The following is a 14,489-nucleotide window of genomic DNA, read 5'->3' on the forward strand; positions in this document are numbered from 1 at the left end:
CGTTGCACCTGCCTGAGGCATGCCGTGCGTTCTCCCGGGGAAGTTGTCCCTGGATCCCGGGACCCTGACATTGGCGGGCTGCACAGGCTCCCCGGAAGGGAGGTGTGGATAGTGACCTGTGCTCTCACACAGGCTTCTTGGTGGCGGTAGCAGCAGCCTTAGCGTCTCATGCCCGTCTCTGGGGTCCACGCTGTTAGCCACGGCTCACGCCTGTCTCTGGAGCTCCTTTAAGCAGCGCTCTTAATCCCCTCTCCTCGCGCACCAGGAAACAAAGAGGGAAGAAAAAGTCTCTTGCCTCTTCGGCAGGTCCAGACTTTTCCCTGGACTCCCTCCCGGCTAGCTGTGGTGCACTAGCCCCTTCAGGCTATGTTCACACCGCCAACCCCAGTCCTCTCCCTGCTCTCCAACCGAAGCCCGAGCCTCAGCTCGCAGCCCCGCCTGCCCCGGCGGGTGAGCAGACAAGCCTCTCGGGCTGGTGAGTGCCAGTCGGCACCGATCCTCTGTGCGGGAATCTCGCAGCTTTGCCCTCCGCACCCCTGTTGCTGTGCTCTCCTCCGCGGCTCCGAAGCGTCACCCCTCTGCCACCCTCAGTCTCTGCCCGTGAAGGGGCTTCTAGTGTGTGGGAACCTTTCCTCCTTCACAGCTCCCTCCCACTGGTGCAGGTCCCGTCCCTATCCTTTTGTCTCTATTTTTTTTCTTTTGCCCTACCCAGGTATGTGGGGAGTTTCTTGCCTTTTGGGAGGTCTGAGGTCTTCTGCCAGCATTCAGTAGGTGTTCTGTAGGAGTTGTTCCACGTGTAGATGTACTTCTGGTGTATCTGTGGGGAGGAAGGTGATCTCCGCGTCTTACTCTTCCGCCATCTGTTCATAGGGTTTTAATAGTTTATACTCCTCATTAACTACATATGTGAGTATTTCCTACAGCTTCACCAACATAGTCTGTTATCAAACTTCTGGATTTTTGCTCATATGATCTGTGAAAAGTGATACATTAGTATAGTTTTAATTCATGCATGTCTTGTTTTGAGTGTATTTGGGCATGTTTTTATATGTTTAAAGGCCATTTATACTTTCTTATTCCTTGTCCATTTATCTATTGGGTTCTTTGTATTATGTTTTAATTTCAATTAGCTTTTTATACATCATGGAGATTCCTATAGCACATTCGTAACTCATCGGTTGGGGTGCTTCGTCACTGAGGCAGATCTATGTCTGCAGTGGGCATCAAGTTTAAGAACAACTGAGTTAGAATATACATCCATGTATTTCCACTATATGTGTGTATGAGTGTGGGTTTAATGTACATACTAATATAACTACCATTTGTAATGCTGACCTTTCCATCTTGAGACAGCAAAAATGATTATAGTTTCTTTTTATTTCTTATTATAATGTGATTTCTTCCGCATTTCATTGCTAAATATTAGTTTTTCTCCCAGTGCTGTATGGCCCATTATGGAAGTGCTGATGCCATGTGCTATAGAACTAGATAATTACCTTGCCAAAGGGTATATATACCATATGGTCCTGGTAGAACAAAGGCAAGTTCTGCCCAAGGCAATTTTATTCATTATCCTAAAAGGCAGAAATTGATCCCAATCTCATAAATAACATTATTTCTATTTTCTAAAAATATATTTTGATTTTACAAAGGGAAATATGATGCTCACACAAACAAACACAAACATGCATACACACACACTCACATCTGATGGCTAGAAACTGTATGTGCGATTCTCTATCATCTATAATCTATTTTTACATTTATATATCCATTAAGATGAAGAGCAGAGTTAAATAAGGAGCTAGCAGAGGTAAAAGTAAAAATCACCTACTTTTTCTCCTTACTTTCCTTTAAAGCCAGTTGGGACTACATTTCTCTGCCCTTGACAGGATATCTTAGAAAGTTTCCTTTCTCTTCATTAATTTGTCGATAACATGTCCTATGGACTCTCACACAAATAGTCTCAATTAAGAATTAAAAGTTTTGTGCAGTTTAAAAATCACAATTTCAAATAATATTTTTAAATAAACTTTCTTCCTCTCTCAGGTTGTAACTTTTGGCTGGGGAGCCCAGAATGGGGAGGAAAGTGGTGGCGGTAGAGGAGACTGGATCACACTTCTGCTATGCTGAACTGGGGAGGTGGAAGGGAGAGGAGCAAGGATAAGAAAAATGTGCAGGAGAACAGCAAAGGAAACCATAAATGAAACGAAAAGACAATCTACGGGCTGGGAGAAAATATTTGCAAATGAAGTGACTGACAAGGGCTTAATTTTCAAAATATACAAACAGCTCATACAACTCAATAACAAAAAAAAAACAAACAGCCAAATCAGAAAATGGGCAGAAGACCTAAATAGACATTTCTCCTAAGAAGACATACAGATGGCCAAGAGGCACATGAAGATACTCATCCTTGCTAATTATTAGAGAAATGCAAATCAAAACTACAAGGTACCACCTCACACCAGTGAGAATGGCCATCATTAAAAAATTTACAAATGCTGAGAGGGTATGAAGAAAAGGGAGCCCTCCTACACTGTTGATAAGAATGTAAACTGGTGCAGCTGCTGTGGAAAACAATATGCAGGTTCCTCATTAAACTAAAAATAGAGTTACCAGATGATCCAGCAATCCTGCTCCTGGGCATATATCTGGACAAAACTATAATTGAAAGATATATGCACCCCTATGTTCATAGCAGCACTATTCACAATAGCCAAACACATGGAAACAACCTAAATGTCCATCCATTCATCTGTCCCAACAGGCGAATGGATGAAGAAAATGTGATATCTATATCTATATCTATATATCTATATCTATATATATATACACATATATAATGGAATACTACTCAGCCATTAGAAAGAATGAAATAATGCCATTTGCAGCAACATGGGTAGACCTAGAGATTATCATACTAAGTGAAGTCAGAAAGAGAAAGATAAATACCATATGATATCACTTGTATGTGCAATCTAAAACACGACATAAATGAACTTATCCACGAAACAGAAACAGACTCACAGACATAGAGAACAGACTTGTGGTTGCCAAGGGGAAGGGAGGGGTGGGCGAGGGATGGATTGATAGTTTGGGATTAACAGATGCAAACTATTATATATAAATGGGTAAACAACAAGGTCCTACTCTATAGCACAGGGAACTATATTCAATATCCTGTAATAAACCATAATGGAAAAGAATATGAAAAAGCATATACATATAACTGAATCACTTTGCTGTACAGCCAAAACGAATACAGCATTGTAAATCAACTATACTTCAAAAAAATAAATTTGGGCTTCCCTGGTGGCGCAGCGGTTGAGAGTCCGCCTGCCAATGCAGGGGACACGGGTTTGTGCCCCGGTCCGGGAAGATCCCACATGCCGTGGAGCGGGCCCGTGAGCCATGGCCGCTGAGCCTGCGCGTCTGGAGCCTGTGCTCCGCAGCGGGAGAGGCCACAACAGTGAGAGGCCCGTGTACCGCAAAAAAAAAAAAAAGAAAAAAGAAAAAAAATTTTTTTTAATGTGCAGGAGGAGGAATCTTCTTTGTCTGGTACTCTGAACCCTAGAGTTGGTGCTTTTATGTATATATATTTATATAAGTAAATAGATAGCAAATGGTAAAACTGGCATTTCTAATTATTAAGCAAACACTAGATTATTTAAGAAATAACCCTGAGAAAGCTGATTAACAATTTAGAAAAGAAAAGTAAGACCCTTACGTCACAACATACTATAAAATAAAATTACATATTTAGAAAGAAACTGTAACAAACGGAAGAAAAACACAACCACTTAAAAGGACTAGGAGAAAAGTTATGTAAATATTTACCTTACTTAAGCCTGGGAAAGGTCATTCTCTGAAAAAAAGCACAGAAAGACAGGTCGTTAAGTTTACTGCATGAATATTAATATATTCTACATTCAAAAAAGCCATAAGATTCATAGTCTATCTGAGAAACAGTATTTGCAAAGAAACAGATAGACAGATACTTCTCTGGAAAATAATTTTAAAAATAACAATCTCAATAGAAAAATTGCACTTTCAATCACGTTTAGAAAATGTTTAATGATACAGGAAATGCTAATGATTTAAAATTTAAAATTGTACAGAGAATCAATTAACAGAAATACATTATAAAATGTTCATGGTCATTAGCTTTGCATGATGGGATTATGCGAACTGTTTATGTTTTCATACTTTTCTGAATTGTCTCAATTTTCTTTTATACTCAGAAAAAATTACTACACTTTTTAAAAGGCAAAGTCTAGAATAAATAAAGACAACTATTTATCTTCAGTAAATCCTTTTCAGGGGAATGGTGTGGGGAGTTATTTGAATAATGTATGTGTTCTCCTTTTGTAGAAAGATTATTGTTAGAAATGTTCATCTTTGTCCTATTGAAAATGTGATTGAGATGACTCATTTTATTTCAGAAATATTGTTTTTGAAAAGTTTGCTTGCATGTTTAAAACTGTATATCCTATCATCATTTGGTAAGGTTACAAAAATGTCACAAGTGGGAAACATAACACAGTAGGTTAAGCGTTGCCTAAACTCCATCACTGGCTATGTGTCCTTGGGTGTGTATTTTACCTTTCTACCTTTTATTTATTCTACACTTGGGGTTTGAGTTTTAAACTTAAGTAACATCTGGGCATGTCAGGAAGCCTCTTGATGTGGGCAGCTGGATGTCTATTTGCATGGAAGGCAGGGGACCATTTAGGTCATAATATTCCAATATTAGCAGGGAGTCAGGTGGGGCAGGAGTGCCTATTAACCAAGGCATAAGCACTCTGTGCTTATTAGCCATAAGCACAGAGAATTTCCCTTATAAGGGAAACACACAATTTCCCCTATTTGAACTTGTTTCTGACTTATTCCCCATAATCTTATGACTTAAGAAAATAACATTCAAGTAAAAACCATAAAAACAATTTTAGTAAAAATTCCATATGGTAATATGGAATTTAATAATTCGTAATTCATAAACTGCCTTACTAAGGAACCCAATTGTTTATCCTATCACCAGAGATTTCCATGGAGCTCCACAAAGTCAGGACAAATGATGATGCCTGATAGAGAAGACAGAGTAGCCGTGATGCCAAAAAGATACGTACTGATTAGACTCCCTAATGGGTCCTCCCAGAAGGACTGGAGAGGAAGGACTTCTGCACAAGGTTAGAAAAATGCACTATTATTAGGGCAAGAAGAAGGAGCAAAGAGTCATAACTTTATCTGAGGCACAAATGAGATAATGTGGAAGACCTGTGGGAAATACGGACTCTTACATTGTGTATTTGCTCAGTTCAGACATAACGTGACCAACTGAAAAGAAGGAGAACAAAGCTTAGCCTTTGGATTGACTCTTCACTTTCTGTCTTGCAGGGACCACAGCTCTTCACCATTAATGCTCTGTGAGGTGGTGTCTACATAAGTGATTGTAAAAAGATTAAAAAAAAAAAACAGAAGGAATTTGAAAAATTAAAATAAGACCACATTTAAAATGTTAATGGTCTTCATAATATTTCCATATGTATAAAAAAACTCATATATAATTTACGTATATTGGGTTATATCATGCATGCTATTTGGCATCTTCATTTCTGCACCCAGTGCTATTCATTGACAGTTTCCTGGAAGACACATTCCTTTCAATTTATTTATCTATTTTTTAAATTAATTTTCCTTGGAGTATAGTTGCTTTACAATGTTATGTTAGTTTCTACTGTACAGCAAAGTGAATCAGCTATATGTATCCATACATCCCCTCTTTTTTTGCATTTCCTTCCCATTTAGGTCACCACAGAACATTGAGTAGAGTTCCCTGAGCTATACAGTTGGTTCTCATTCGTTATCTATTCTGTACATGGTATCAATAGTGTATATATGTCAATCCCAATCTCCCAGTTCATCCCCTCCCCCTTTCCCCCGTTGGTATCCATACATTTGTTCTCTATGTCTGTGTCTCTATTTCTGCTTTGCAAATAAGATCATCTATACCATTTTTCTAGATTCCACATATACGAGTTAATATTTCCATTCAATTTAGAGGCTGCATAGTATTTCATTGTATGGACAGATCATGTTTATTTAACCAGTCATGTACTGATGGTGATTCATTCATTCTACAAGTCTTTATTGAGCATCTACTAAGTGATTGACAACAGTGCTGAACACTGTGGTACTACAGTGAGCAAGGTGGAGATTTTTTCTTCTGTGAGAGCATATAGCCTGGTGCAGAGCTTCCAAACAGATGTGCAGAGACACAAAATGATGATCCAGGAGATGATGATCTCTTCTGCCCTCTCAGTAACTGGGCAGGGCCCAAGAGAGCAGGGGAGAATTTGGTTCAGTTGCCTCTGACTGTGAGCAGCCCTGTTTGGTGCTCCTCAGGGCAGGGAAGTGATTAACAAGGCAGTCCGTGGTCCCTGCAGGCTGGGAGCAGAATGAGTGTACCAAGTACGTGCTGCTGCATTATGACATGTTGAAAAGGTCAAGGAGGTGCTTTCAGAGGCCAGCTGCTGAGTTCACCACTGCTGCCCGTTGTAACCGAGGACATGTGGGGCTGTTGAAAGCGTTTGTATTCCAGGTGCCAAGGAACATGCTGAAAAGACCAAGGTGTGGCCAGATGTGGTGGAGGGGAAAGGAGGCCGGATGGGGTAACCTGGCAATGGCAGCTCCAGGTATCATCCTCCAGTTCTGTTTCCACATATCAGAAAATTCTGTCCATTTGCTCTTGATGAGACTTTTGAGTGTTGGGTCCAGGGAACTGCAGCACAACTGCTCTGACAATGCCTGCTCATTCTGAAATTAGATCAGCCTCAATATTTTGAAATGCTTGATATGAAAACAATCTCGTTGGATTAAAAATCCATTAGCATTCTTAAAGCAAGAAGTTTCAAAGTTTCATTTGTTGAGGGAATAAAAGGAAAATGTGTTCGATTCCTTAAAGTCAACTCTCATGTCTTGATACAAAGAATCACCTCCAAGAAGACAAGTTCAAATTTCTCATTTAAAAAATATTGGAAAATATTTTATTTGGTTCAACAATTAATGTCTTCCCTGTTTTGAATTATGCTTTTCTTATTATAAATATATGGTATAAAGGTAATAACATTTTCACCCAAACCCAGTTAGAAAGCAATTAAATACCCTTGATTTTACTCCAGTGTCCCATATAAATATTATCAATTTTTTTTCCATCTGTGCTGTGAAATGAGACAGGCTAGGAAGCACTGGTCCAATCACTACTTCTTAAACTATCTGTGGTGAAGGATAATTTTTTTAAAACTTCTAGTCTGTAATGCATTATTACTTTTGTGACAAATTAAAATGAATGTCTATAAAAATGAATGACTAAAAAAAGAATAAAAAGGCATAAAATACAAGCCTCTATTATTTTTTAATCATTAAGTTCAATAAATATGACATTATCTTGTCAAATTGCTATGAAAGTTTAATGCTTACTCTCAATTCCTTAACTTACCATGTCATGGACTCACTAAAAACCAGTTTGCAGACTAACACTAGAAAGTGGACCATACTTTGAGTAACTGATCTGTTAGTGTTTGATTCAAATGTGGGCTATTAGAAGTACTACTGTAATTTAAATTGTTAGGCATACAACTTAGTAAAAGTTTCCGATTATTTCCTTACAAAAAATTCTTAGAAATGGAATAATAGTCTTTTAAAATTTCTTTCTTAGGTTATATAGATCAACTTTTTAAACTGATAGTGGGATATATCTTGTTACTGTACATATGACTGTTAATCTTAGCATTTCTGTTGTTAGTTTTATGTATCAGCAGAGTATGTCTATTTTCTTCAAAAGTGATGTATTCTGGCATAACAAAAACAATTTTGAAAAAGAATAAAGGGAACGGGATCAGTCTTCCTAATGTTAAGACTACAATCATCAAGACAGTGTGGCACTGGTAAAGGGATAGAGACATCTATTGAACAGAACAGAGAAGCCAGAAATGTATCATCCACACATATATGTTCAATTAATTTTTTAAATTTATTTATTTTATTTATTTTTGGCTGCATTGGGTCTTCGTTGCCGCGCGTGGGCTTTCTCTAGTTGCAGCGAGCGGGGCTACTCTTCGTTGTGGTGTGTGGGCTTCTCACTGCAGTGGCTTCTCTTGTGGAGCACGGGCTCTAAGCACACAGGCTTCAGCAGTTGTGGAATGTGGGCTCAGTAGTTGTGGCTCACCAGCTCTAGAGCGCAGCCTCAGTAGTTGTGGCACACAGGCTTAGTTGCTCTGCAGCATGTGGGATCTTCCCAGACCGGGGCATGAACTCGTGTCCCCTGCATTGGCAGGCGGATTCTTAACCACTGCGCCACCAGGGAAGCCCCCTATTAATTTTTGACAAAGAGCAAAAGCAGTTCAATGAAGAAGGAATAGGTTTTTCAATAAAGGGTGCTGAAGCAATGGAAAAATCTATAGGGAAAATATGAATCTAACCTAAAACTCACATTTTATACAAAAATTATCTCAAAAATGGATCATGAACTTCAATATGAAACAAAACTATAAAACTTCTAAAAAACGATGAGAGAAGATTTTTAGGACCTAGGATTAAGCAAAGAATTCTTACACTTCACACTAAAATAAACAAGGTCCTACTGTGTAGCACAGGGAAGTGTATTCAATATCCTGGGATAAACCGTAATGGAAAAGAATATACAAAAGAATGTATATATGTGTATAAGAGTCACTTTGCTGTACAGCAGAAATTAACACAACATTGTAAATCAACTATACATCAATAAAAAATTTTAAAAAGGAAATTTTGATATATTGGACTTCATCAAAATTAAAATTTTGTACTGTGAAAGACTCAATAGGATGAAAAGACAAATTGTGAGCTTGGAAAAATATTTGCAAATGACACATACAAAAAAAGGACTTGTGTTTAGAATATATGAAGAACTCTGAAAACTCAGCATTAATTTAAAAAAATTAAGTAATGAGCAAAAGGTACACATAGATATTTAACTAAAGAGAATATACAGATGAAAAATAAGCATATGAACAGATGCTCAACATTATCTCAGGGTCCAAATCTGAGGGTGAAGGAAAGGCAGAGTTTACCAGCAGTTCTCAAAGAAAGAGCTATGAAAAATATTATCATCATCAACATTGTAACTATCATTGTTAGTCATTAGAAAAATGCAAATTAAAACCAAAAAGGAGATATCACAACATACCTACCGGAACAGCTATTTTTCTTTAAATAGTGTTAACCCTAAATGTTGGAGAAGGTGCAAAGAAACTGGGTCATTCATTCACTGCCTTTAAGAAGGCAGTTACCTTCAATATGAAAAATAGACTTACTACAAGACCAGGACAAATATCACAGAGAAAAAATTTTTTAAATGTATGCAGAAGTGTGTATATGAATGCTTAGAGCAGCTTTTTTTCCCCTAATGACCAAGAACTGGAAACAACCCAGAGGGTCCTTCAGTGGGTACATTAAAATCATGGAGTACTACTCAACAATAAGAAAAAAAAGAGCTGTCAATGCAGACAACAACTTGGATGAACCTCAAAAAAATTAGTCTAAGTGCAAAAGGCCAGTTTCAAAAGGATACGTCCTTTTGATTCATCCATGAATCCACTTATGTAATATTCATGAAGTGACATGATTATAGATATGGAGAACAAAATAGTGGTTGCTAGGGGTTAGGCATGGGATTGAGATGGGGTAGATATGGCTATAAAGAGGCAAGACAAAGGAATCTTGTGGCGATGATACAGTTAAGCATCTTGATAGCTGTTGACAGTTACACAGAGATACACATGTAATCAAACTGCAGAGAACTACATACACACATTAACATGCACAAACAAGTGCATGTATGACTGGTGAAATCTGAATAAGGTCTATGGATTGTATTAATGCCGATTTCCTGATTTTGATGTTGTATTATAGTTAGTCAAGACATTAATAATGGGGGAGGTGTTAAAAGTTATATATATATATATATATATATATATAATCAATTTTACAGTTTAACATTCTATTTTTTAACGACTCAACATTAAATCGTTTGGAGAAAAAAGAAGTCACACAATGATGTGAGAAGAGGAGGCTGGGAGAATTTTTAAAGCAAGAGAAAGAACATGGCATTTACCAATATAAACTATACGCACTGACATCTCACTTTTATATCCCTATTTTATGGTAAAGAAGAATTGAAGAAAATAAATAGGGGCCTACTAACAGAAATTCCAGGCAGCCTGGCAAGTTGGCACTCAGCTAGTGAAAGCACTCAGCATTCCTTGGTATAAGGGCACTGTCCAAGTTCATGGCATTATTATGTCTCTGATTCCAAAAGCCTTATTGGGTAAAAGCAAGGGGACTTTCTATAAACATCCTGTTTCTTCCAAACGATTTCCTAGAATAATAATGAAAAGTGATAGTGAAATATTAAAGGAATAAACACCAAGTAAGGAGATGCTTTTGAAATGACGCCTGGGAATATTTATACTTTACTCACTAAGACTTGAAAGAATTCTCACTGCCTATCAGTGATAGCACTACTGGTATGACAGAATCACCAGCCCACCAATTATTTCCCTTTCTGTTATACTTTTCCCTGAGTTGGTTGAAAGTCTAGGACCTTCCATCCCTGATGTGTATTGGAACCAATAGGAAAAGAGATCCCAAAGGAAACTTGACAGGAAAAGAAAAGGGATTGAAGGTGAGGGGAAAGGGAATGATTCCAGCGAGAAAAACAAAGCAACAAACAACAACAAAACCAAAAAAACCCCATGCCCTCACATGAGTTTGTCAGAGAAAGCCAGGTATCTAGGACATAACTGATGGCTACAATTTCCTGTCCTGCATATTCTCAAAGGCAGAAGACAGAGAATAGGAAGCAGGCCCTGCCATATAAAAACCCATGTGGAAGATCTCCATCTCAGGCTTCCCAAGTATGGCAACTCACCCATAACACCAAGGATGAAATGGCATGTGTAGGTTGTGAGGGAAGAGATAGGGAATGGGAATCTATCAGTATTTCCTTGGACTCCCAATTAAGTCTAACATTAGAATTTTTGCTGATTAACCTATCTATCTTAATAGATATTTAGAGTCATAACTTTTACTGAATAAAATAGACCTGTCAAAATTTTAAATTAAACTCTTCAGGGGCCAGATAAAAATTACATTTGGGCAAAAGTGTAAGTGGATACTTAGAAAATCTAGTGAGAAATTTATTTGCATTATTGGTTACCTTTGAGAGGATTATAAGGTAGGAGTCTAATCAATCCTCATCAACTGGTAAATTATAAGAGATAATTCATTTTCTTTATAATATAACAATTAGTTTTTATGCTTCTGCCAAAGGAGATGGATTTGGAAGTGTGACTAGGTGGTGAAATCAGTGAGAGAGACTGTTATGATGAAAAAAGAAAAAGAAAGAAAGAAAGGAGGGAAGGAGGGTGGGAGGGAGGAAAGAAGGAAAGAAAGGAAGAAAGGAAGGGAAGGAAAGGAAGGGAGGGAGGGAGGGAGGAAGGAAGGAAGGAAGGAAGGAAGGATGAAAGGAAGGAAGGAAGAAAATAGATGGATAGAGAGGAGGATGGAAGAAAGAAAGAAGAAAATATTTACAAGAATATTATTCTCAGCTTTTTTTTTGGATAAGATAATGAACATTGGAAGCTGTTTGCATTGGTTTAAATCCTGGCTTTACCATTTATCTGCTGTGTAAACTGGAGTAAGGTGTATCTATAGAACATTACTTATAATCTCTAACTATCTTGCATGATAGTTTGTGGTCTTATGGGATAAAATTAAAATAGACACCTAGAGTTTTCTTTGCTAAAGGGTTGATACTGAATCTGCCTTTTCTCTCTTTATGTTAAGGTTGTTTCCTTTAACATAATGTTTAAAATTGTTTTCTGCCACTGAAAATGAATTTTGCTAGAAACTACTATCTATAGTCACTGCAGAATCTGAGGGTCAAGGAAAGATAGGGTTTACCAGATATGCTTCAAACAAAGAGTACTGAAAAAATACCATCATCATCATCACACCATCAACAGCAGATATTAACACCCAATGAAAATATTATGGCTTATTAGAGCTTTCTAGAGAATATCAATAAACATGAATGTTAAAGGACCAGGTATGACATTGATAAATAACATAAAGCAATGGAAATGGTAAGTAAGAATGTAAATATAAACAAATTATATACATATATATTATATATATATATATATCACAGGAGCTATTTTGGAGCAAAATATCATATTCTATTGGAATTAGATATTACACTGAAGTAGATTGTGATGTTAGAAATGCAAATCACTAAGAAAATAACTCAAAAAATATAGCTAAAACAATCTACTGAGAAGTAAAAATGATACTCTAAAGTATTTTTAACACAAAAAGGGCAGTAAGGGAAAAGGAATATTAAAGACATGAGACAGAAAAAAAACAACAACAATAAAATCACAGGCATTAATCCAACTATGTTGATAATTGCAACATATGTAAATAAACACTCCCATCAAGAAGGCAGAGATGCAGTTATCTGTGTCTATGAGAGACAAATCTAAGGTTCAAACACACAAATTTGTTGAAGTAAAAGAATGGAAAAAGATACATAATGCAAACAATACCCATAAAAGACCTGGAACGGCTACATTAGTATCAGTCAAAAAAGACTTTAAGACAAGAAATATTACTAGATAAAAAGAGATCCATTTCTCAGTGTTAAAAGGATCAATACACCAGGAAGACATACAATTGTAACAATTATAAAGATAGAGCCACAACATACATGAAGCAAAACCTGAACATTCAAAGAAGAAATAGACAAAAATGTATAGATTGGAGATTTTGATACTTCACTTTAATAATTAGCACAATTAAAAACAAAATAAGTAAGGCCATAGATTTGTGAACCCAACTAAAATATATAGAACACACCACGAAATGACTGAAGAATACGCATTCCTTTCAAGAATGCATGAGACATTCCTCAGGGTGAAACAAATCAGTGAAAGCAAAAGCAATGAAATCATACAAAATATGCTCTATGACAACAAGACACTTAAATTACTAATAAAGAAAAGATATCTGAGAAATTCCTAAATATATAGAAATTAAAAAACAAAATTCTAAATGATCAAGAAATTTAAAAAATTAAATTAGAAAATATCTTAAAATGAACACTAAAAAGTTATGTCAAAACATATGTAATGCTGCTAATACAGTGCTTAGAGGAAAATTTTAAACTATAAATGCTTATATTAGAAAGAAATATGTAAAGTCAATAATCTAATCTTCCACTCCAAGAATTTAGAAAAAGTAGAGCAAATCAAACACATAGTAAGAAGGAAGGAAATAACAAAAAACAGAGCAGAAATTAATGACATAGAGAAAAGTAGGAAAAAGAATCAACGAACCAACAACTGGGTCTTTGTAAAAATCAACTTAATTCATATTCTAGCTAGACTGATCAAGAAAAAAGGTGAGAACACATAAATCATCAAAATCAGGAATGAAAGAGGGAAATCACTTCATATCCTAAAGAAGGTATTATAAGGGAATACTATAAATAAATTTATGCCAACAAAATAGACACCTTAGATAAAATAGAAGAACTGTTGTCATGTATAGATATACAGACTTTCTTTATTAATTGTGGGTACTGCTACAAATTTTCCAAATGTCAGAATAATGCACATCCTATTATAGACAGTGATAGCATGGTTTGCCATATTCCTCTCCCGTGTTTTATATATTGTAAATACATAGTAGAATCTATCTTGCCTAATGAGTGTATCTAAACCACCAGACATAATTCCATGCTTATTAAGTCACTGTGTCACATTTGGTAGGTTACATTGTCAACCACAATTAGCACTTTCATGTAGCTAATCCCAAATCCAGTATGGCTGATGTTCCACTGGAGGAAGGGTTCAAGTTCTTGCTCCCTGTCGAGTTGGAGAAGAGCAGTCAGTTCTTTCTATCTCCTCAACTTTTTCTTCTCCTTCTTCACCTCAAATTTAGAGACAGGGATATGGAGTAAAAGGGTCTGATATGCTTCACAAACCTGCTGAGATTCACCCTGAGTAGGAGCTGGTTCAGAGCCCACTGTGTGGCACACCAAGAGAGTATATTTTAATTTCAGTGTCACGGAGATTGCTCCAAAGATGGCAGGTAGCAGATTTGAAAGGTTTTTAGCAAATTTTTATAAGTTGCCCAAAGGAAAAGCCCGGGACTTGAAGCTAGACATACTAGGTTTAATCCTACTGCTTATTAGCTGCCTATCTGAATAAGTTATGACACCTCTCTGAGTCTGTTTTTTTAATCTGTAAAATGAGAATTTTATGTAATTAGTAATCTCTGAGAGGCCTTCCAGATCCTATATTCTATAACTTTTATGACTTTAAGCTTGGTGATGGTTCCACACATCATCCCCTCTTCATACTAATCACAAGGGGATATTTCTGCAA

The 14,489-nt window shown here is 36.7% G+C and overlaps 1 protein-coding gene across 2 annotated transcripts in view; it reads right to left on the reverse strand.

Annotated features, from left to right (window-relative positions):
- The window catches only part of LOC307183458 (uncharacterized protein), a 921,334-nt gene that overhangs the window by 258,789 nt on the left and 648,056 nt on the right, over positions 1 to 14,489 (reverse strand). For both annotated transcript variants that reach the window (XR_013827469.1, XR_013827470.1), the window contains exon 8: positions 3,841 to 3,868. The gene's annotated coding sequence lies outside the window, so the exon portion shown is untranslated. The remainder of the gene's footprint in view (positions 1 to 3,840; positions 3,869 to 14,489) is intronic.

Source organism: Stenella coeruleoalba (assembly GCF_951394435.1).
Source record: "Stenella coeruleoalba genome assembly, chromosome: 3".
NCBI classification, from domain to species: domain Eukaryota; kingdom Metazoa; phylum Chordata; class Mammalia; order Artiodactyla; family Delphinidae; genus Stenella; species Stenella coeruleoalba.